The 22,708-nt window shown below is 36.7% G+C and overlaps 2 non-coding genes across 2 annotated transcripts; both read right to left on the reverse strand.

The window, feature by feature from the left end:
* Positions 1–417: 417 nt before the first annotated feature.
* On the reverse strand, positions 418–490 carry Trnaa-agc. Its single transcript has one exon. It is a non-coding gene; the product is annotated as a tRNA-Ala (tRNA).
* Positions 491–586: 96 nt separating this feature from the next.
* Positions 587–659, reverse strand: Trnak-cuu. Its single transcript has one exon. It is a non-coding gene; the product is annotated as a tRNA-Lys (tRNA).
* Positions 660–22,708: the final 22,049 nt, after the last annotated feature.

The following is a 22,708-nucleotide window of genomic DNA, read 5'->3' on the forward strand; positions in this document are numbered from 1 at the left end:
TTTTTCGTCTAGTTAATCATAGTATACTTACATTCTAGCCAAAATACGAAGTTGACGAAGCCAAAGTCTATTAGGTACTGCCTACGTACTAACTAACTTAACTTAAAAATCAAGTCCAAAGTCATATTTGCCCCCAAAAATACAAAAAATATATTTTGAGATCAAAAAAGAGGTCTAGGAATTAGAATTACTATAAAATATCTAATATATTGATATTTTCTAGTAGGCAGCTACAACAAAATAAAGAAATAGGCACATTTATCGCGCATCACACACGAATGCTTCCACTGAGCAACGCTTTGCGTTGGCAACTTGCACAAAATAAGATAAGTGCTTGCATGTTTAGAATAGTGTGTAGACAGACTTAGGCATGAAAGATAAAACCTACTCGTCTAGGTAGCAAATAAAAAGAAACCTTGGAGGCGCCGGGTATCGATCCCGGTACCTCTCACATGCTAAGCGAGCGCTCTACCATCTGAGCTACGCCCCCGGTGACATGGTGACTGAAACTTTAATACGTGTACTACGGACATTATAAATTGATTAGATAAAACGGTCATACATGAAAAAACTACAAAAAGTTTTCCGCCCAACGTGGGGCTCGAACCCACGACCCTGAGATTAAGAGTCTCATGCTCTACCGACTGAGCTAGCCGGGCTGTGCAGACTAATGTGAAATTATGTATTAGGTTGTACATGCTTAAAACAACGCAGGTTTTATGACTTTAAAAAAATCTTCAACCATAACTTCTCAAAATGTAATTATAGGTAGGTACACAGTTTTGCAATACCTACCTAACAAAATTTTAAATGTTGAATTCAGTAGGACTTTTAAAGGCAAACCAATTAGGTAACACCAGCGTTACCCAAAGCTATTTCGAATTTCATGATAATAGAAAGCACTTAAACTGTTTTAATTGCAAAAAATATGGAACAAAAAGTCCCGATTTAACAAACCGACATCATTAACTACGCAGAGTTTATAGTCAACAGAAATAGCATCGGAAAACTTCGTAATTGGCGACAAAATTCAGTTTTTTTTTAACTTCTTTTTCAATAACCTCAATTTTAAAATTGGAACTTTATTTTCAAGTGCAAAATTCATCAACAATTGAGTTGGAAAGTTTAGAAATCGAACAGGTTGTGTTAGTTCCGGGTTGCGGCCACTTGAGGGCGCTGGAGTGTTTTTAATTAGTCCCAAGTTTTTTCAGATGTTTAACTTATTTTAGATAAGTACGAAGCTAACTTACTGGCTATAGGTCTTGGCTACTAAGATCAATGATGTGTACTTAGATTGTAAAAAAAAAAAAAAAAAAAAAAACACGCACTCACGCCTTGTACTAATGTACTCCCTTGCGGGGTAGGCAGAGGTGCATTGCTGCACCCACTTTTCGCCAGAGTGTATGTTAGTCCCAATGTAATAGGGGGCGGGCCTATTGCCATTTTACGGGCACATCCAAGACCCGAGGACAAATATCTGTGTTTAAACAAATATCTGCCCCAGCCGGGAATCGAACCCGGGACCATCGGCTCAGTAGTCAGGGCCACTAACCACTACGCCATTCGGTCGTCTTACTTAGATTGTATTGAAATGAAATACACATTTTGGCTATATGAAGGTGCATATTTATAACTCAGCATAGTTAATTATTGATAAATAAACCTCACATAAAAGTTATAATGAAATAATCTTAGATCCCACTTATGACTATTCCATTAAAGACACACACATGTCAAAAAAGATACATAAATATAGTAAGTAGTTAAAATTTATATTGCATTGGCATTTTTCGGATTCTTTTATTTTTCCCGTAATAAGTGGCTTAAAAAAATAAAATGCAGACACAGAATTACAATACCAACTACAATGTAACTAAAAAGGATCCGCAGCATCAAAGAGCCACTTTCAACCGGTCCGCACCGGTTTATCCGGCTCTAATGCGGTTATTACCGGATCCGGCCGACCGCAACCGGTTGTGACTATGGTTTCAGAGATTACGCTGACACGCCCGGTAATCCGGGTGTTGTGGTTACAGTAACCCGCGAATTAATGTTAAACATACCTACATAGTACATAGTTGACGACTGAATGGCGTAGTGGTTAGTGACCCTGACTACTGAGCCGAAGGTCCCGGGTTCGATTCCCGGCTGAGGCAGATATTTGTTTAAAGACAGATATTTGTACTCGGGTCTTGGGTGTTGATATTTATATTTAGTATATATCTATAGTATCTATCTATGTATTTGTGTAGATATATCAGCTGTCCGACACCCATAACACAGGTTCTGCCTAGCTTGGGGTCGGATGGCCGTGTGTGAGATGTCTCCACATATTTATTTATTTATTATAGTACCTACTTTTAAAAGACACTGACGTGCAAAGAAACAGTTCCACTTACAAAATGCAGACCTACACCAAATTGATTCATTTTTATTTATTACTAGCTGTTCCCGCGTGCTTCGCTTCGCCTTAAAAAGTTTTCCCGTGGGAATTCCGGGATAAAAAGTACTCTATGTTCTTTCTCAGGGTCTATGTATACCAAATTTCATTCAAATCCGTTCAGTAGTTTTGGCGTGAAAGAGTAACAGACAGACAGACAGACAGACAGACAGACACAGTTACTTTCGCATTTATAATATTAAGTTAGGATTTAATAGGAAATTTGAAAAAATATTTATGTTCTTAGGTAATATTCTGATGCGCCGATAAATGCACTGAATATTGCAGAAAGCGTCTTTAAGTTAGTTTTTTCCGTTTCGTTGTAAGTTGGTGATTTTCTGGAACTTTTTCTTTGCCCGTGAGTGTACGGTGGCCTGCGCCTAAAAGTATACAGGCGGAGTTTTTAAAATAGCGATCCCTGATGATGAAGGGTCCAGCTACATCTGTTATAAATCCGGGGACGTGTTGTGTGTGATGTGTGTAGCAGTGGTTTTTATGTGGATGTGCTTGAGCAGCATGTGAGCTTGAGATCGCTATTTTAAAAACTCCGCCTGTATACTTTTAGGCGCAGGCCACCGTACCTACTAACCCTCAAATGCGTAGAGCGTGTATACATTGTACATAAACAACAAGTTTAAAATTGACTTTGAAACACACAAGTTTTGACTCTTTACGTATTCAGTTAAAAAGTTAAAATTCGTATCATGACGTCAATTTTAATCCTATTGTAAAGTGACAAAAATTTCCAAACTACTGACCAGATTTTTTAATTTATATATTTTTTTGTTCACAGATGAAGAAGACTTAAGAACGAATACCTACATCTGCAACGCTCTCATCGCATTGATGGTAAGTTACTTACATGGTTACTTAAGACACATATGCACTCACGACTGTAATCCCCGAAGGGGTAGTCAGAGGTGGCTCACAAGCGAGCCACCCACTTTTCACGTGATAGGTTGCGAGCCATATCGCCGTTTTGGAATAAGTTCAATGCATTTAGGATACACATTAACCCCCTTATTCATAGAGAAGTTACAAAACGTTTTAACTAATAAACTGTTTTGTCCCTCTCCAACAAGGAACAATTTGTTCACTGACAGAGAGGGACAAAACAGTTTATTAGTTAAAACGTATTGTAACTTTTCTATGAATAAGGGGGCTAGAATCTAGATGTGCAGGTTTCCTCAATGTTTATATTATTTGACTGTATTATGTGATACTAATTTATACTTTAATTTTTAATTTATATTGCAATTGTAAACTATATGGGAAATATCCTGAAATAAAGAATTTATTTATTATTATTATATTTAATGTTTTCCATCACCGTTACTTAAAACTGCTTATCAATCATTTTACTCTTTGTACGATTTTATGTCAAAAATTGCGACGAGGCTATCATAGAAACAAAACACAAATAAAAGATAAACTTCGCTAGTCACAAACAACAAAACATCATTATTATTCTATGTGTATACACAAACCCATTTAGTGTAGGTATTTACTGTGGGGTGAGTGGATTTTATAAGTGTAACCCGTAAAGGAAGACTAAATTTAAAATTTAACCTATAGCCTGCAAAATAACTATAAAAGTTGAGTGCCTTTGCCTTTTTTACAAAATGCATAGTAGGTACCTAAGTAATTTTATTCAGCTTACAGTTTTGCAATACCAATTCACCAAAAAATATAGCTTATAGTTATAAAAATACACTCACGGGCAATGAAAAAGCTCCACTCAAAAAAAGTAGACACCAAACGATCCAATTTTTTTCAAACATTTAATTTAAAATTTGATTAAAATATTACCGTTTTTTGTTTGGTAATATCCTGATGCTCTGTTAAATATCCTTAAATGTTGCAGAAGGCGTCATTAAGCTAGCCTTTTCCGTTTAGGAGTAATTTGGTGTTTTTCTCAGTGAAACCTTTTAATTGCCCGTGAGTGTATAAAAGTGAAGTAAATTTTTTACTCTAAATTTTATCTCATCGATTGCCGATAAATACGCCCACTGATGCTGTAACACTGATAAAATTCAGCCCTATTTGTATAGTTATGTATAACATAAGTATAATCCGTGTCGGTCGAGGGTCCGGACACAGATAAGCTTGCAGGAAACTGCCAAATTTAAAATACAGATACAAAAACAAATATTGTTATTATTCTGAGTTTTTGTCTCTATGGCTTTTGACGAGATGCTTTTATTTTTACTTTAAACAGTAGAACTACGTATTTATCGGCATCCAATGAGATAAAATTTTGAGGTTCGTGTTTAATTTTTTTTTCTATGCTGGACGACCGAATGGCGTAACCCTGACTACTGAGCCGAAGGTCCCGGGTTCGATTCCCGGCTGGGGCAGATATTTGTTTAAACACAGATATTTGTTCTCGGGTCTTGAATGTGCCCGTAAAATGGCAATAGGCCCGCCCCTATTACATTAGGACTAACATAACACTGGCGAAAAGTGGGTGCAGCAATGCACCTCTGCCTACCCCGCAAGGGAGTACATTAGTACAAGGTGTGAGTGTTTGTGTTGTATTTTTGTCTATGCTAATAGCAAGCAAAAGTACTAGTCATGTTAACTCATGTTAGATACTATACTATCTCGCACTCATACATTAACTATCTATTAACCGTATTTACTAAATAAAGATTGATATTGTAGTTGTGTTGTGACATACGATAACGTCTGTTCCTATGTGAATATAAAGCAGCGGTTCTCAAACTATCAAAGAAATAATATTAAAAATTAATAAAAACGTAGGTCAAAAATAATACACAGGTACAAGACTAAGACTTACTGAACTCATAAATGACTTACTAATTACCTTACCCAAGCATTATCCTAACTAATATTATAAATGCGAAAGTAACTGTGTCTGTCTGTCTGTTTGTCTGTTACTCTTTCACGCCAAAACTACTGAACGGATTTGAATGAAATTTGGTATACATATGGTCCAGACCTTGAGAAAGAACATAGGCAACTTTTTATCCCGAAGTTCCCACGGGAAAGCTTTTTAAGGCGAAGCAAAGCTCGCGGCAACAGCTAACAAAATAATATTACTGTTATCTTTATTAAAATATAAAGTTTCCACACCAAAACAACCAAACAAAATTTCCCGCCACCGAATACAGAACACGGAAACCACAAAATGAGCCTTACCCTCATTCTGGGAACCCTGTAATGAAAAATTTAAGAATTCATTTTTAATATTAACGCCTCAGTCTATTCTTAGATTAACAAATACAGGGTGTTGCAAAAAGGGTATAGGTACTAAGCCGAAACCTACATGTGCAGCATGTCTCACTTATTTCTTGACTCTACCGAATGTGTAATTGAATATGCTCACATATAATTATTTAACAAAATATTGTTCATTGATTGATTAATTAATAATTATAATTCATTAATAATTCAATTTATTTAATAAATATCTTCTACAACCGACATGTAATAATTAATTACCAATAAATGAGTATTTCAGTATTTCAGTATGGTATATATAAGCTCAAAACTGAAATCAGAATTTCTAAATTCGCGAAAAAAAAACATTCTCCATAGTAAAAAAGTCACGTGACCAACAAATTTTCTATGCTTTTTTTTTCGCGAATTTTGAAATTTTGAATTCAGTTTCGGGCTTAGGTATACCATGCTGCACATGTAGGTTTCGGCTTAGTACCTATATCCTTTTTGCAACACCCTGTATAAACGCCTCAGTCTATTCTCAGATTAACAAATATAAACTGTATGTTCACGATTTTCTTGTAAGCCCATTTTACTAAATGAAAAGTCCCACGTAACTTGCATAATATTATCTTGGCTAGCATATCTTGAGCTCCGGAACCCTATACTTCATTGAGTTCTTTACATTGTTGTAAAGGGCTGGAAGGGCCAAGGGATACTGGTTGTTTCTGTAAAGGTACAGTCAAATAAGTGTATAATTAGTAAGGTGGTTTTGTGAGACCTCACAAAACTTTATGACAGAAGTAATGTTTTGTAGGTTACCTTGTTAAGTGAGATCATTGTCACGTAATGTTTTCTCTTGCTAATGGGGTTTCAGGGTATATAGCCCTTCTGTTCTGAGGGTAAGATTCACCCTCTTGAAAAGTCCTACAATAAACTTTCAGGATTCGAGAACGGTTGGATTTCCTCTTCATGCCTATCTTAGCTACTTTCTTGCTGCTCCAGTTTACTCGGGAGCTAGGCTGGCTGAGCTGAAATTAATGGGATATGTTACAAAGGTTCCACTCGAGAGAGCCACGTACAGGAAAATCTCCCTCCATAATCCCTCTCAGAATAGAATAGAATACTCAACACGCTATCATAAAAGGCAGTTGGGGTAGATGAGTTCTCGAGTGGAAACCACAAACCGGCAAACGCAGCGTGGGACGCCCTCCTGCCCGCTGGACTGACGACCTTAGCCGGGTAGCTGGTAGTGGTTGGATGAGGAAGGCCGAGGACCGAGTGTTGTGGCGCTCCTTGGGAGAGGCCTATGTCTAGCAGTGGACGATTATTGGCTGATGATGATGATACCATAAAAGAGCGCATTTTGAAGCCAAACCGTAACAAATCGCGCAAAACTCATAACACCCTTGTTTGCCCAAGGGTTTCCACCATCACGCCGGCTCACATCATTATGCTCGCACAAACCTCCGCCATTTTCATTTCCGAGCACATTTGTGCATTTAGACAAAGAGCACCGTAAAAGATCATATCCATTGTCGCATGTAGGTCGCGATATGGGGGTGGTGGGCTGAGCGGGGAGCGGAACCGAAATGAGGGATGGAAAATGTGGTTTTATACAATACACAATAATAATGTGGAGAAAATGTGGTTATATAACACAGGTTCTGCCTAGCTTGGGGTCGGATGGCCGTGTGTTGGATGTCCCCACATATCCTAACTAATATTATAAATGTGAAAGTAACTGTGTCTGTCTGTCTGTCTGTCTGTCTGTTACTCTTTCACGCTAAAACTACTGAACGGATTTGATTGAAATTTGGTATACATACGGTCTAGACCCTGGGAAAGAACATAGGCTACTTTTTATCCCGGAATTCCCACGGGAAAACCTTTTAAGGCGAAGCGAAGCGCGCGGGAACAGCTAGTTTATTAATAAACCATAGAGCTAGGGCGTCACTCTCTAAAACGACGAACAAACGAACGAACGAAAATTGTTACTAGAATAGTATATGGATAGAGTCAGTTTTGTTATACCAGCTTCAGAGAGCTGCTCTAACCAGGACTCTATTTCTTTGAATTAAGCGTGCCGATTGCGTGACAATCCTCATTCGTTCGTTCGTCGATTTGGCTCTAGTTGTGTATAACCACATTTTTCATCCCTATTAATTAAGTATATTAAAATTGTCACGTGTTTTTGAAACCTGTTATAAATATACGTATGTCTGTTTGTCACCAATATAAACAGAAATAAAACAGACATTTTTTCCCGCGACGTACCTACCTAGCAGTGTATTAAAAAACGCGTTTTTCCACATCAAATAATGGTATCGCCCGTTCGCCACAGTGGTATGCCCCGGGGCGTGTTTCCAGTTTTCCATCTCGAGAGCATAATTACAGAGACGCTTCCTGCACCAACACTGTATTTGCATTACGCTACGTTGTTTCAGAGTGGAAAAGTGACGAATTATTACGTTCGTAGAATCAGTTGCTGAAATTATGTGGGAAATGGTCATAGATTATACTTATTTGGTGCTTTTTCCTTTTTTTAGGTTAGTTTGTTATGTAGGTATACTTACATTTTTTCGGTATTCAAATATTTTTTTTTGCTTTATGTATATAAAAATACTAGCTGTTCCCGCGCGCTTCGCTTCGCCTTAAAAAGTTTTCCCGTGAGAATTCCGGGATAAAAAGTAGCCTATGTTCTTTCCCAGGGTCTAGACCGTATGTATACCAAATTTCATTCAAATCCGTTCAGTAGTTTGGGCGTGAAAGAGTAACAGACAGACAGACACAGTTACTTTCGCATTTATAATATAAAGTTAGGATTAGGATATTGACTATGTGATGTTTCTTGACTTCAGTTGAGCTATGATTGTACAGTTTGTGAAGTTAAAAATAAATTCTTAATTCTCAGTCACTATCATCCATTGCATTCCATAAAATACAAAACGGAAAAATATGTCATTTTACAAAAAAAAGCAAGTTCTGTCAAAGGATTTAATTCTACTGAACTGACGCAGCAGCTCAGCGCGAGCCACGCGAACATTTAAAAAGAAAAAATATTTTCTTTTTTTTTCTTTTTAAAAACTCTTTCGTTCAACTGCCCGCTGACAGAGGAAAACACTTAAAAAGAGTGACCCGAAGGGCGGAACTTCTAGCCAGGAGGTTACTTTATCTTGACAAAAACTAACAATCCATGAGATTGGTACGTCTAATGCAACAAGATAGAGTCGTTTTTAGCTCAGCAGCTCTCCGAAGCCTAATTTTGTGCTAGCTACAGTGATCCCCAGCGTCGAGTGAATCAGTAGAGCTGCCAACAGCCTGAAGCGATTCAGAGTTTATCATTGCAATTTCAGCTGTAAAGCTACCCAATCTAAGCATTTCAATGTATTATATTTGTATTAAGTATAAACTCAAACTCAAACTCAAAATTTTTTAATCATTGTAAAAATATAAAATTTTCTGATGAACGTCAATTTTTACAAACTACTCTATATAAGAAATGAATTATCAAACCCCATTAATGTTTTGAGCAATGAGTTCTGTAAAAAATATAGATAAGCAACTACCTCACCGCAACATTTAAAGTACAGATGTGGATATGTAGGTACCTACCCTATAAAAATATAAATTACATTTAAAAAAACGTACAAAAAGGGAAAAATATGAAAGTACTTATAAGATTGAGAATGCTGTTTTCAAAATACTACTATGCTTCTAGAGGCAATTCGTTAAATGTCTTACTAACGTTCTTCAAACCTATTAGTTTTCACTCGTACTAACTTGAAATATTTAGTTAGCGAAACTGCTACATTGTTAATTTGTTGGAACCCAAAGGGCTAGAAGTCAAAAGCCTTCGCTTACAATATTGCTAATTATTTTTAGCTTATTTCCAATCTCAATAACTATCTACCGTTGAAAGTATCTAAACGAAAATTTGTAACTAGTCTATCTACTTAATTTAAAAAATTTACAGCCATTTGAGAGCTATGTATGAAAACACCCATACAGTGTACTTGTCCTTAATCTAATAGGTAGGTATCACATAAAAAGATAACATAATATATACAAAAAGCTTAATTTTTATTTAATTTATTATTATTACTAGAGATAGGCAGTATTTATGTACCTACAATACCTATCTACTATGTAAGGGGGGCCTGCGCCTAAAAGTATACAGGCGAAGTTTTTAAAATAGCGATCCCTGATGATGAAGGGAGCAGCTACATCTGTTATAAATCCGGGGACGTGTTGTGTGTGGTGTGTGTAGCAGTGGTGTTTATGTGGATATGCTTGAGCAGCATGTGAGCTTGAGATCGCTATTTAAAAAACTCCGCCTGTATACTTTTAGGCGCAGGCCACCGTACCTACGTACGAACGTACAAAGCAGAAGTTATTAAGTGTACATGTTTGGTTGGCTGTAGAGAAATTCTAAAATGTTTTAATATTTCATGGAATTTGCAAGTACCTACCTTTAGCGGCGGAATTTCAGGCCCGTACATTATTTACTTGAGCATATTAATTTTGAGTTAAAAAAGTTCCTCTTGTTTGCTTTTATTTATCCGCTAAAATGCCCGCTTATTTTTGTATTACGAAATTTTGTGTCTCCGTTTATCTGTGGAGGTTTTAAATATACTTAAATATATTATTACCGTATTAAATATGAAAAAAAAATTATGTGGGGACATCTCTCACACGGCCATAATAACCAAAACTAGACAGAGCCTGTAATATAATAATAATATGTGGGGACTTTCGATCGAATAAGATTACATAAAATAAACACTTAACATGGTAGAACACTGTTAACATCCTAATGTTGAGAACCGCTGACTTTTATTTTATCTCAGTGTGTATGAATTTGAACTAGACCAATACTCTAACGTGATTGGTCAATAGGTTGGCGCCCATTATGCATGATTATGGCTTTATCTCAAAAAAAACGCTGCAGCGCTAGAAACATTCTGGGTGGCGAAGAAGGTATCTAAACTCTAGGTAAGTATATAAAAGAATAGAATAGATTCTCATAAATTCAAAGTAAAATTTTACAATGATTTGTTGATTGTAAAGTTTATAATTCTTCCACTATTTCCTTCGATCATTGATCGAAGACTATTTCACAAAGGCTCAGTCACTGACGAGAAAAAATGGCGAAAGAAACTATAAAATCATTCTTTAAAAAGCCGTTCAATGGGTACATAAAGCGCTGCAGCTGCTTACGAAGCCAACGCGTTCATTCCTCCCCTATTACTATTTTCAGTTCAGTCACAAATTTCATTCACCACTCAGAAGATTCACTCAGTGCGATACCGGCCTTCGTAGCGTGCGTTTCGACGTAGCACGCATTTTTTAAAAACAAAATTCGACATATAGCCTCTTTTTATTCCTAAAACTTTGACCTTTTTTCTACGGATCTCCTTTGACGAACTGTGAACGTATTTAAAAAGTGAATGTCAAAATCCGCGAGTGTTCTAAGCATTTTTCGCGCTATTTTTACCGCGCGCGAAATGGGCGGGATTTGCTAATAAAAATGGCGCGATGGTTTTTTCTTTTTTCTGCTTTTTTCTCGACTGCCAATCCGGACTGAAAAAGTTGAAAATCATTTTGACAGAAACAAAAAGAAGAGTGAAGTGAAGATGGACCTTCTAATTGTATTATTGGTAAGAAATCGAATATGACTGTACTTTGTAACTAGGTACTTAAATGCCAACATTTTAGAAACCCGGAGCAAAATTTGTAATCGTTATTGCAGGTACTTTAGTCCATAATTAATATTTTGTCCTGAATCAGTGTATCTATTTAACAATCCTAACACAAAGAAAGGCCTCTCATTGGTTGAATATAAAATGTCAGATTGCAGCTTCTCTGTCGGGACTCGTGTTACTCGATCGAATAGTTTTGATACTTTACCTATTTATTAATTTTTTATGCGTATAAATTTTACTGCAACGCATTTTTTTTCTATTAAGGTACTTACATAGTATAATTTACGTTAAAACATTTTTCAATCTATTAAGTAGTCACCAAACTACAGAAATTATCAATATTCTATTCAAGATTATTTTGTTTTTGAATTAAATTTTTCTTACCAATGTTCTGAAAGATACGAGAACTTTACAGTTATTCAGTTTGCATAACATATTCTAGACGTGCATTGACATTGTACATCACAAATTTATATATCCCTCTGCATTCCTAACAGGATAAACATACTTAGCTGAAACAACCAACGATCATACAGGAGCCACAAACATTGTCGCGCTTCTGCTAAATTAATAGACACATGTTTTCCTGACGATAAGGAATTATTATTATGGCGTTGTCAACTTGTCATCCATATATGACAAACTGTTGGCTCTTATTAGTTCGTCATGGCTTGTGTTCGAAGAATATATATCCTTTTCTTTTGTATAATTTCTCTCCTCCGAGGTAGTCTGGAAGAAATTACTCATAGTCATAAGGCCGAAATTTGTACCGTCTATGTTGTGCATATTCTATTTTAATTTCTGTGTTTGTTTGCAATAAAGAATGATCTATCTTTCTATCTCTATTAACAATATATCGTATTAAAATATAGTTTTTAGGGATTAAGCTCATCAGGAACCCATAGTCATCAATCTGCTAGATATGTCATTCAGATTACCTCATCCAGCTATTGAGTGATGGCCAACTAGCACCGCCAACTGAAAAAACCGGCCAAGTGCGAGTCGGGCTCGCGCACAAAGGGTTCCGTAGCTTAAATCAACCTGTCTCAAAAACTATAAGAGATACTTTGATCAAACCAAAAATCGTTGAAAGAGTTAATTAGCATGCATCACCTCTATTTTTTTTAGAATTTTATACCCCGTAGTTATAAAAATAGAGGGGGGGGGACATACTTTTTACGACTTTGAGAGCTGATATCTCAAAAACCGTTCACTTTAAGAAAAATGTTTTTTAGAAAACTTTATATCATTTTAAAAGACCTTTCCATTGATACCCCACACGGGTATGTACATCGAAAAAAAAAATTTCATCCCTCAGTTACATGTATGGGGGGCCCCACCCCCAATTCTTTTTTTTACTATTTAGTGTCATATTTTTGTAGCGGTTCATACAACACATATTCCCATCAAATTTCATCACTGTAGTACTTATAGTTTCCGAGTAAATCGGCTGTGACAGACGGACAGACGGACAGACGGACAGACGGACATGACGAAACTATAAGGGTTCCGTTTTTGCCATTTTGGCTACGGAACCCTAAAAATCATAACTTCCGTTTGAAAGCGTTTTTCTCTAAACTGCCACGTTTCACGCCATCTTCATGATAATTCCGTGTTTTAGAACTAACCTCCCAATATCCAGTACCTTTTCGCCAGAAACCGTCTATGTTGTATTTAGCATTATTTTAATTAACTTCTATTTTGTGCATTGAGAATCAACATCATTGTTTGTATTTTTTTGCACTTTCCCCTTTTCTTGTATAGTTTCTCTCCTCCGAAGTCTGGAAGAAATTACTCTTAGCAACAAGGCCGCCATTTGTACCGTCTATGTTGTACATTTCCTTGTGTAATTTCTGTTTGTGTGTGCAGTAAAGAATTATCTATCTATCTATCTATGTATCTATCATGGTTACCGGATTCGTTAGCAGAACCCAGTCACAGCTACCGAGCCGGCTCGCAAATCGCAAATCTCCCAAATGCCAATTCAAAGAGCGGTTATTTTAACAATGCGTGCAATTTGCGCAGGACCCCTATAATTTAGGGGACAATGGGGTCACTCTACATGACAAAAACCGAAGTTTCGAAACGCGAGCCACGACTCTATCTCGTTGTATTAAACGCGCCGATTGCACGACAGCTCTCGTTCGTTCGTTTTTCGTCAGTATAGAGTGACCCCCCAGTAGGTACTTGAATTGAAAACGTGTTTGATGTAGCTACCGACGAATTGTTGGCAAATCGTTGTGTTATTGGCTGGATGGCAGTTGTAGCCAGTCAGAGCCAAACAATTTGGCTACAATAGACAAAACTTGATATTTATGAAATATTCAATCTATCTATCTATGTATATATATTTATATATACATCGGACAACTGATATATATATATATATATATCATCATATACCAGAGATATGTCAACCACCCGATACCCATAACACAGGCTCTGCCTAGCTTGGGGTCGGATGGCTGTGTGTGAGATGTCCCCACATATTTATTTATTATTATAATTATTTATTATCTAATGTTGTTTTAAGGTAAGCGTCCACCTATCGGCATCGTACAGTAAGTGGCATGATAATAATAATAATAACCTGACCCCTCTCAGAAGCATTGTTACTATGGTAGGGGGGTCAGGTTTCTCTGCACCTAACCGTACGTATCTACGTATCGCACCATACGGATTGCCATGTAAAGATGGACGCTTACCTTCAATGTCAATATGTTAGGAAGGCATCATTCATAGTTTCACCTAACGACATCGTTTTGATAGAATCATTAGATTTGTAAATCAGAAAGACCTTTTAGCATCACACGCTATACACTGTCCCATCTTGAATCTTCAATGTCAATGTGATATAATTAAGACGCTTCTTATTAAACTTGCGAACCCCTTGGATGCAGTGGGACCATTCCCACTAATGACTGTTTAATATGCCACAGCACAGCCGTCTGAAGCTCAGAATAATGAAGTTTGGACTGTAAATCTTCAACAAATAAGGGGTATTTTTAAACTCAATGAGGTCTCAACAGTAGTCGCTTACAAGCTGTGTTGAATATACTACAATAGTAGTACCGGATGTTGTCCTTTATGGCTGTACCAGTATAGTCTATGGTCTGGGACTCCTTGGGATGCGAAGTTATTATTCTGAGGCCTGGCGAGCCGAGATCGAGTGGTGAATGACATAAGGGGTGACCATATTATTGGGTTAGGATTAATTCATGCAGGTCTTGCTATTAGTAGAGACAATTTGACAACATATTTTGAGGAATTCGATTCATGGCAAGATGTTCGTATCTGAATTTAAAATATGGATGTATGAAATACATATTATAATTAACTAGCTGTTCCCGCGCGCTTCGCTTCGCCTTAAAAAGTTTTCCCGTGGGATTACCGGGATAAAAAGTAGCCTATGTTCTTTCCCAGGGTCTATACCGTATGTATACCAAATTTCATTCAAATCCGTTCAGTAGTTTTGGCGTGAAAGAGTAACAGACAGACAGACAGACAGACAGACAGACAGACACAGTTACTTTCGCATTTATAATATTAGTTAGGAAGTTAGGATATTCTTAGTGTATGTTGTTCCCTTGTCCCAACAGAAAAAATGGCCGATACCCGAGATAGATAAAAGTTATCTTATCATTCATATGTTTAGTTTAATTTTACTATATCGTTGAACAGTTTTTTGTCTCTAACCACATTATCTAACTTTTTGCACACACATAGACTTCAATAACTAGTTAAATTCTACAATCTTATTATTAAAATTAATATAAGTACTCCCAAAAGAATTATAATTATTTGCAGTTAAATTAAGTGTTAGCTTTTAATCTCGACTATAACTACCAGTTCTTCTTAGAATGAAATTAAAATTGGGAATGTCTAGTTAACCAAAAACTGAAATAAGTACTTATGAAATACAATGCTGTGATTGGCTATAGTGCGCGTGGAACTAGCTGGCCGCGCCTTAGGTATGTGAGCGGTGGGACGGGGAGGGGCGCTTGTTGTCAATGTCAGTTACTACTAAGTCCAAGCGCCCCCGCCTCCCCGTCCCACCGCTCACATACCTAAGGCGCGGCCAGCTAGTTCCGCGCGCACTATAACTTACGATAATTCTTCATGCTTACATTTTAGAACATAATAATAGTACTGTGTAGTCGCAAAATCCTCAGCAACATACCCACCCTACATTAAACATAATCCCACAAAAATAAACTCCTGCGCAACCAGCTGCGCCGCACGTGGCCAATTTCGGGACAATACCATACTCACTACCCTTAACTCAATGGCATAGAAATCATTTTCCTTCACCGCTTCTAGCGACCAGGATCCTGGTTTTTTTTTCTAATTCGTTATTGTGATAGTAGTAAAGGCTATTTTGGTACAGTTTCTGGAATGTCTGGACAAATAGCTATGCGGGTTCTATCGAATGGTATAGCAATTAATTCTTGTTGCCAGATGTGGTGTGAGTGTGAGACTTTTTTTGAGAATTTTGCAATGAGGTTGTGGTTTAATGAATGTTATTTTGTATCTTCTTTTTGATGCATAATAATAATGTCCTCCTAGCCGAATTTCGGCTACGGCGGCCAATCTCAATTGAGATCAGCCATCTACGCAGGAGTAGATTATAGTGCCCAAGTGTGTGCGCAGTACACAGGAGCACTCTCTGTTCCATCACTCTCATAACCCAATGGGACGGATTGACCGACACGACTGGAGAGAGCTAGGCGCAGGACCGACTGCTTTACATGCCCATCCGACAGCATGGATCGTTTCACTGTTTCGGACAACAGGTGATCAGCCTTCTATGTCCTAACCAAACTTAGAACCACAATTTAGAAACACAAATTGATGGTCCCACCCGGGAATCGAACCCAGGACCTCTGGGTCATGAAGCGAAGCTTCTACCACTAGACCACAGAGGCAGGCATTTTTGATGCATACGTAGAAATTAAACTAAAGACTCTTTTATTCTTTGGATTTAGTTCTAGTGTATTTTTTTGTAATCACTGAAGTTGTGCTGTTTCTTGTTCTTCTCTTGATATGCCAGATAAGGCATTTGGAAAAATGAAATGGATATGCTTGAGTAAAATTGTATTAACTAGATATAAGTAAAATTGTATTAGTTATAAGAAAAAGTTGAAAAGATGCTCGAGGAGTTTCTTTCGCCATTTCTTTCCTCCTTAATGACGGGGCCTTTGTGAAATGGTGGTAGATTATGACTTTTGACAAGTAATTCTAAGATTCTACGTCAAAAAAATAAACGATTTCATTTCATTTCATTCCAGCCTTTCTGGAGTATGGGCGACTGATATCTGCTAACCGACTTAATTGAAAATAAGGACATATATTTTTTTTGCACTGACTCTCATATTCAAATATCGTTGTAATTAACCCCTCACCATCTAAAATTACCCAACTGTTCAACAAGGAGTCCTTACTACAACACTAAATTACACAGGATGAGACCTCAAAGCATTGTTTAAGTAGCTATCCTCAGCTCACTCCACTCTGTCCACTAATCAACAAGCATACTCCATACAAATTAATTAAGGCTTGTCCAAATAACTAAACTACATTTTTAACGAACTGCTTTAGCTTATCTACTTCGTAATTTGGTAGGGTAATGATTGCCTCTAGTCAAGAGTTCTTACATAGAAGATTGATTTAACCAAATCTGGCAGCTCTATATTTTTAAATTAAACTATTAGATATCAATGTATCTAACCTTACATTGACAAAAAACTCATTCAAAATAAAATCTCAGTGGTAGAAGTGGGATATATTATTTGTCACGCCGTTTCTTTTGCATTGACGATCCATCTATTCTATTCTATTCTCTGTAAGTACCTGCACCTGGCTCTCTCGAATGGAACCTTTGTGCATATCCCCAAGGTCTAAACTGCCTTCCTAAGCTCGGACCATTTCCCACCACGCTGGTCCACTGCGGGTTGGTGGGTTCACATAATTATCTAGATTTGCTAAATCTAGATATGCAGGTTTCCTCACGATGTTTTCCTTCACCGTAAGAGCGATGATGAGCATTGTACTTAAATTCAAAGAACTCATTGGTACATGTCAGCGCGGGGATTCGAACCCGCATCTCTGGCGTGAGAAGCGGGCCCTTACCCGATTGAGCTACCACCGCTCTAATAAAATATCGTTGCGATGTACAATCTATGTCCAAAACTGCGTTTCGCTATCCACCACGCCCTTTGACGATCAATATAATACGCTCTATAACCTATAACACTCTATATGCTATTCACTATACTAAGGGATGTTTATAGAACTCTTTAGTGGAAAAAATAAAGTGTTCTTGTTACGTAGCTAAGGTAGAGCTACGCATGAAGGGCTATATTAGCGTGGCGGTCAGATATGCGTGATGAGTATGCTAATAGCGTAATAGCTGAAAAACCTCACGGGAATTTCAGCTTTATAGCGTAGGATGTTGATGACACATGAGCGATTATAAACCCTCAAGCGGCGTCGCTCGTCTGTCAAACATCTGTCAGATTCATACAAGTTACGTCAGATTTGACAGGCGAGCGCTTCTTAAGGATTGTTAGGTAATTGCTGACGTTCAGTGGTGGTAAGGTAGCTGAATTTATTTGTTTACAATAATATCTGGGTTTACAACATCCAAAAATAAATTACTTAATTATTAATTAAAACTAAACTAATCTAAACGTCAAATTGACAAATGTGACCTATTATGTTGACTCCACTTTAGGTTATAAATGTCGAAAACAGTATCCGCTGTCATTGCTTAACATGATAATGTATTTAGTTTATTTACATACAAAGGTTATAGTGTCACATGTGACGTAAGTAGTTTTTTTCTGTAGTTTCGATTAAGGGCACCTTTTTTAATGATACGACAACGATATTTTTATACGAACTAGATGCAGTGGAAATGTCTCGAAAAAATAACTTACCTCAACTTTGTTTGAGGGCAACATCTAGTCAGTCCAAAGACTTGATCTTTCAGCACCTATATCTTCGTTCTTCCGTACCTCATAATAATAAAATTTACACCAGGATATACTGCAGTCATGGGCTACACATCAGTATATGTGTCATCAATGGCTGCTCTGGCGGGTCATGGCGCCATAGAGAAATGGCCATTCTCCTTTTTCAATGTAGCGTCTAACATCTTTATTAAACGCACAATATTCCTATATTACACAATACCCTCAGTGATAACAACTGGCCTTCGCCCGGAGATAAAACACCGATAGTGGCAGATAAGGGACAATAAAACACTGTTGTAATAGGTTTGAATATTTGGAAATATAACTGTGTGCTCAGCGAAATGAATTATAAAAAATATAAAAAACTAGCCCTCAAATTCATAGACCGTATTGTAAATTTACAACAAGGTGAAAACTCACTTCGAAACACACGAGTTTCGACTCTTTACGTCAGTCAAAAAGTTGAAATTCGTATATCACAACGTCAATTTCAAGCCTATTGTAGAGTCAAAAAGCTCTATGAATTTGGGGTAGATCTACTACCGTGCCATCACCGACACTTTAGCAATTAACAATCCATAAGCAGCTCGCTTGTCAGACATCTGTCACATCCATACAAGTTACGTCAGATTTTACAAGCGAGCGACGCTGATTAAGTATAGATACACCAACTATCTACAGTCTTTGTTTCTAAATTGGGGGGGTCAATGTTTGTTATTTTAATGGCGGCCAAATATGAAGCTTTCAATAAAGTATACCGGTACGATAATAATTTAAAGTGTTATGGTGGGTTCAATTAATAGAGTTGTGGTTTTATAATGTCTACTCAATTAAAGTAACACTCATTCAATATTAACATAATAATTATTACAGCAAAATAACACGACGCGATTTCAGCTAAAACCTTAACTTATCCTTCTTCCGAAACAAATGTAATAATTTATACTGATTAATGTTTATTAAACACCGAGTGACGTTAATATCATAGCCGTTGAAAACAGCTGCCAAAACAATTATAATTATAACGTTATTGTAACGAAGGGTTGGTGACTACGGAGCTTGACTTAAAGTTGAAGGAATTCGTCTCGATATGAAGAGATTTTGGTCATATTATTTAGGTACCAGTCAGAAAATTAAGCTTGTAGATTTATATTTTAGTTTAGTACTAACCTTATTAAGTGGGGTTGGACTAGAGTTTCATAACTTTCATACTCAAGTGTTTAGAATATAATATTTATTTACTTATTTACCTATTTTTATAATCCTAAAAATTATGAAAGTATCAACACTATTCAGTCCTAGTGTAATCCTACGTAACCTGTATACGTTCCATTACAATGGGTGACTGTTTCGAGATTATTTTGTGCTGATTCGAACTTCTTGATACTTAAACTATAAATAAATCTGAGCAGCCATCTAGGTACAGTCGGCTGCAAAAGTAGCTGTACACTTTTGTACCTTGTCAAACTCACAAACTGCCTATTCAATCATTGACGGATTGTTATGTAGTCAGTTTGACAAGGTACGACGACCGAATGGCGTAGTGGTTAGTGACCTTGACTACTGAGCCGATGGTCCCGGGTTCGATTCCCGGCTGGGGCAGATATTTGTTTAAACACAGATATTTGTTCTCGGGTCTTGGATGTGCCCGTAAAATGGCAATAGGCGTATACTCTGGCGAAAAGTGGGTGCAGCAATGCACCTCTGCCTACCCCGCAAGGGAGTACATTAGTACAAGGCGTGAGTGCGTGTTTTTTTTTTTTTGACAAGGTACAAAAGTGTATAGCTACTTATGCAGCTGACTGTACATAGAGTGTAACTTGATTCTGCAAATTCCTGTGAATTGCTATTGAGGAATGTATGATGTTGATTGATAGAGCCCGTGACTCAGTACTACAGGGTGTTGCACTTAGATTAACAATATAGGTACGAGATGGAGTGTCAGTGCAAAAGTGTCATTGCACTTCCACCACAGGGTTGTTATTTTGAATTAGTTCAGTGAGAAATGGTGTTTTTTTTACACTATTCCCAGTGTCAGCAGCTTTCGCATTAAGTATTATACCCATTTTAAGTATAAATGTATTTTCTTTCCTTATTATTAACATCCTGTATACGTACTCATATTAAAAAAGACTGTCAAGCGACTTCCAATCAATATACCCCCAAATCCTGTCTGAAGGCCTCTTACAAGGGCTATTGCGGAACCGAAATTCGGCTTTTCGCCATTTGACCCAGTTACATGTCCGAAAGAGGACTCTCCAAGTAGGATTCTTTGTTATATTTTATTTTTAAACCTCAGAAGCACCTCTTCTTTACTTCCGTGAAAAAAAATGGAGGGGGAGGGAGTTAAGCTTTTGTCTTTATACTATCTTATCTTATTCGAAAAAAGAGGGGTGTTTCTGTGTGTGTGTTTGTCAAAATTGGCTTAGCCTATGGACAGCTATGCGTCTTTCAGTGTTGTATGTCACCAGTATTCAAATACCAAGTCAAATACCTACTCTTTACCCATATAGGTACTTATATACTTATATACTAAGTCTATGTAAGTATATATAAGTATATACTAAGTCTATGTCTTTACCTATATGCCAAACTTTATGCTGTAATATTACTCATACTTATTCTGAGGTTTGCTCATGAACTTTTCTTCTCAACTCCGTCTAGAAATATCCCATTCCAAATATAAATTGTAACGGCAGCGCCGAGGGCGACCGTTAACATTGAACCAGCAACAAGAGTTATTTCTGAACGAGGTATTTAAAAAAACTGAACGACTTTTGCAATCCTAACTAATATTATAAATGCGAAAGTAACTGTGTCTGTCTGTCTGTTACTCTTTCACGCCAAAACTACTGAACGGATCTGAATGAAATTTGGTATACATAGTTTCTAGACCATGGGAAAGAACATAGGCTACTTTTTATCCCGGCATTCCCACGGGAAAACTTTTTAAGGCGAAGCGAAGCGCGCGGGAACAGCTAGTAATAATTATAAAAATTACAGTGTCCTGACATCAAAGAGTGCGATTTTGCTAAGACTTTTTATGGTCATCAGTTATTTACTTACTTTTACAAACATTTTCAAAATAAAATATCGCTTGATTTTTTACGAATATGACCTCTTATAAATATAACAGATCAATTAAATACGATTTTAATTAAACAATTAGTTATATATCCACTTCTGTTTTCACGACTTTATAGATGGACTCTCTGTACGTACCTACAAATATTTTTTGCTGTCTTATTTGTAAAAACACGAGTCAAATTTAATTATGTAATGTAAAAAGCCGCCAAAAGCATGACAACCGTATCGCGTCGTCCATTGCCTTAAATTAAAAAGTGTTATTTCAAAAATGGGTAAAAATAATGAATGGTTATCTAAATAGGATACTCTGTTTTTTCACACAAGTTAAAATAAGTCAAATTCTCTTGATGTAGAGTTTGTTTATTTAAGTATTGATATACCTATAGAAAATAGCGTCACTTCATTCACACGATATAGGTACCTATTATAATTAATGCCTTGCTTATGTTTACAGTAAAAATGATTAGTGCAAGTCACTGTAACTGTTAGTGAAAACTTCAAAAATGATCGAAAACAACATAACGGAAAATAAAACTTTCAAAGTGTACTTACTTAGTTAATTAAGTACATAAATAAAAAACAAAATTAAATGATCTGAGAAACTTATTATTATTATATTACTTATACATATTTATACACCCCTGTTTTCGGACAAACGATATTAATGAAACGAGACACATTAAAAGTTACGAGACAAAATTCAAATTTGGAACATTTTGTGGCGGTTATCGCGACGCGGGGTCAGCGCTTCCTATCGGCTTTATCGCGTTTGCTTCCTGTTCGAAGTTTGAAAAATTGAATATTCTTTTTTTGCCCGCACGTAGACCGGAGGCTCATGAATACTCTTTTTGGATATTTCGAACAACACCGGGATTTGAATTTGGAAATGGAACTTGAATAGCGCTGGCTGCTCATCGTTTATTTATAAAATGTACTTACATTATTGTGAAACGGTTGGTACCTAAATGAATGACATATTGTGTGGTATTCGAATTTCAAATTACTTAAAATCAGTGTAAAAAAATTTATTGTGTTTGTGCTATATTTTCTAACCTATAAACGATATTGATAGTAGTTGTAATATAAATTATATTAAATATCATTCACACTTAATATGACTTTAAAGATAGACTGTATAATTAAACAATTTTCAAGCAACTCATCCTTAATTAAAGACTCAAATGTAATGAGTACAAACATGATGACCGAATGGCGTAGTGGTTAGTGACCTGACTACTGAGCCGATGGTCCCGGGTTCGATTCCCGGCTGGGGCAGATATTTGTTTAAACACAGATATTTGTTCTCGGGTCTTGGATGT

The sequence above is a fragment of the Plutella xylostella genome, chromosome 2, assembly GCF_932276165.1.
Source record: "Plutella xylostella chromosome 2, ilPluXylo3.1, whole genome shotgun sequence".
Lineage (NCBI taxonomy): Eukaryota > Metazoa > Arthropoda > Insecta > Lepidoptera > Plutellidae > Plutella > Plutella xylostella.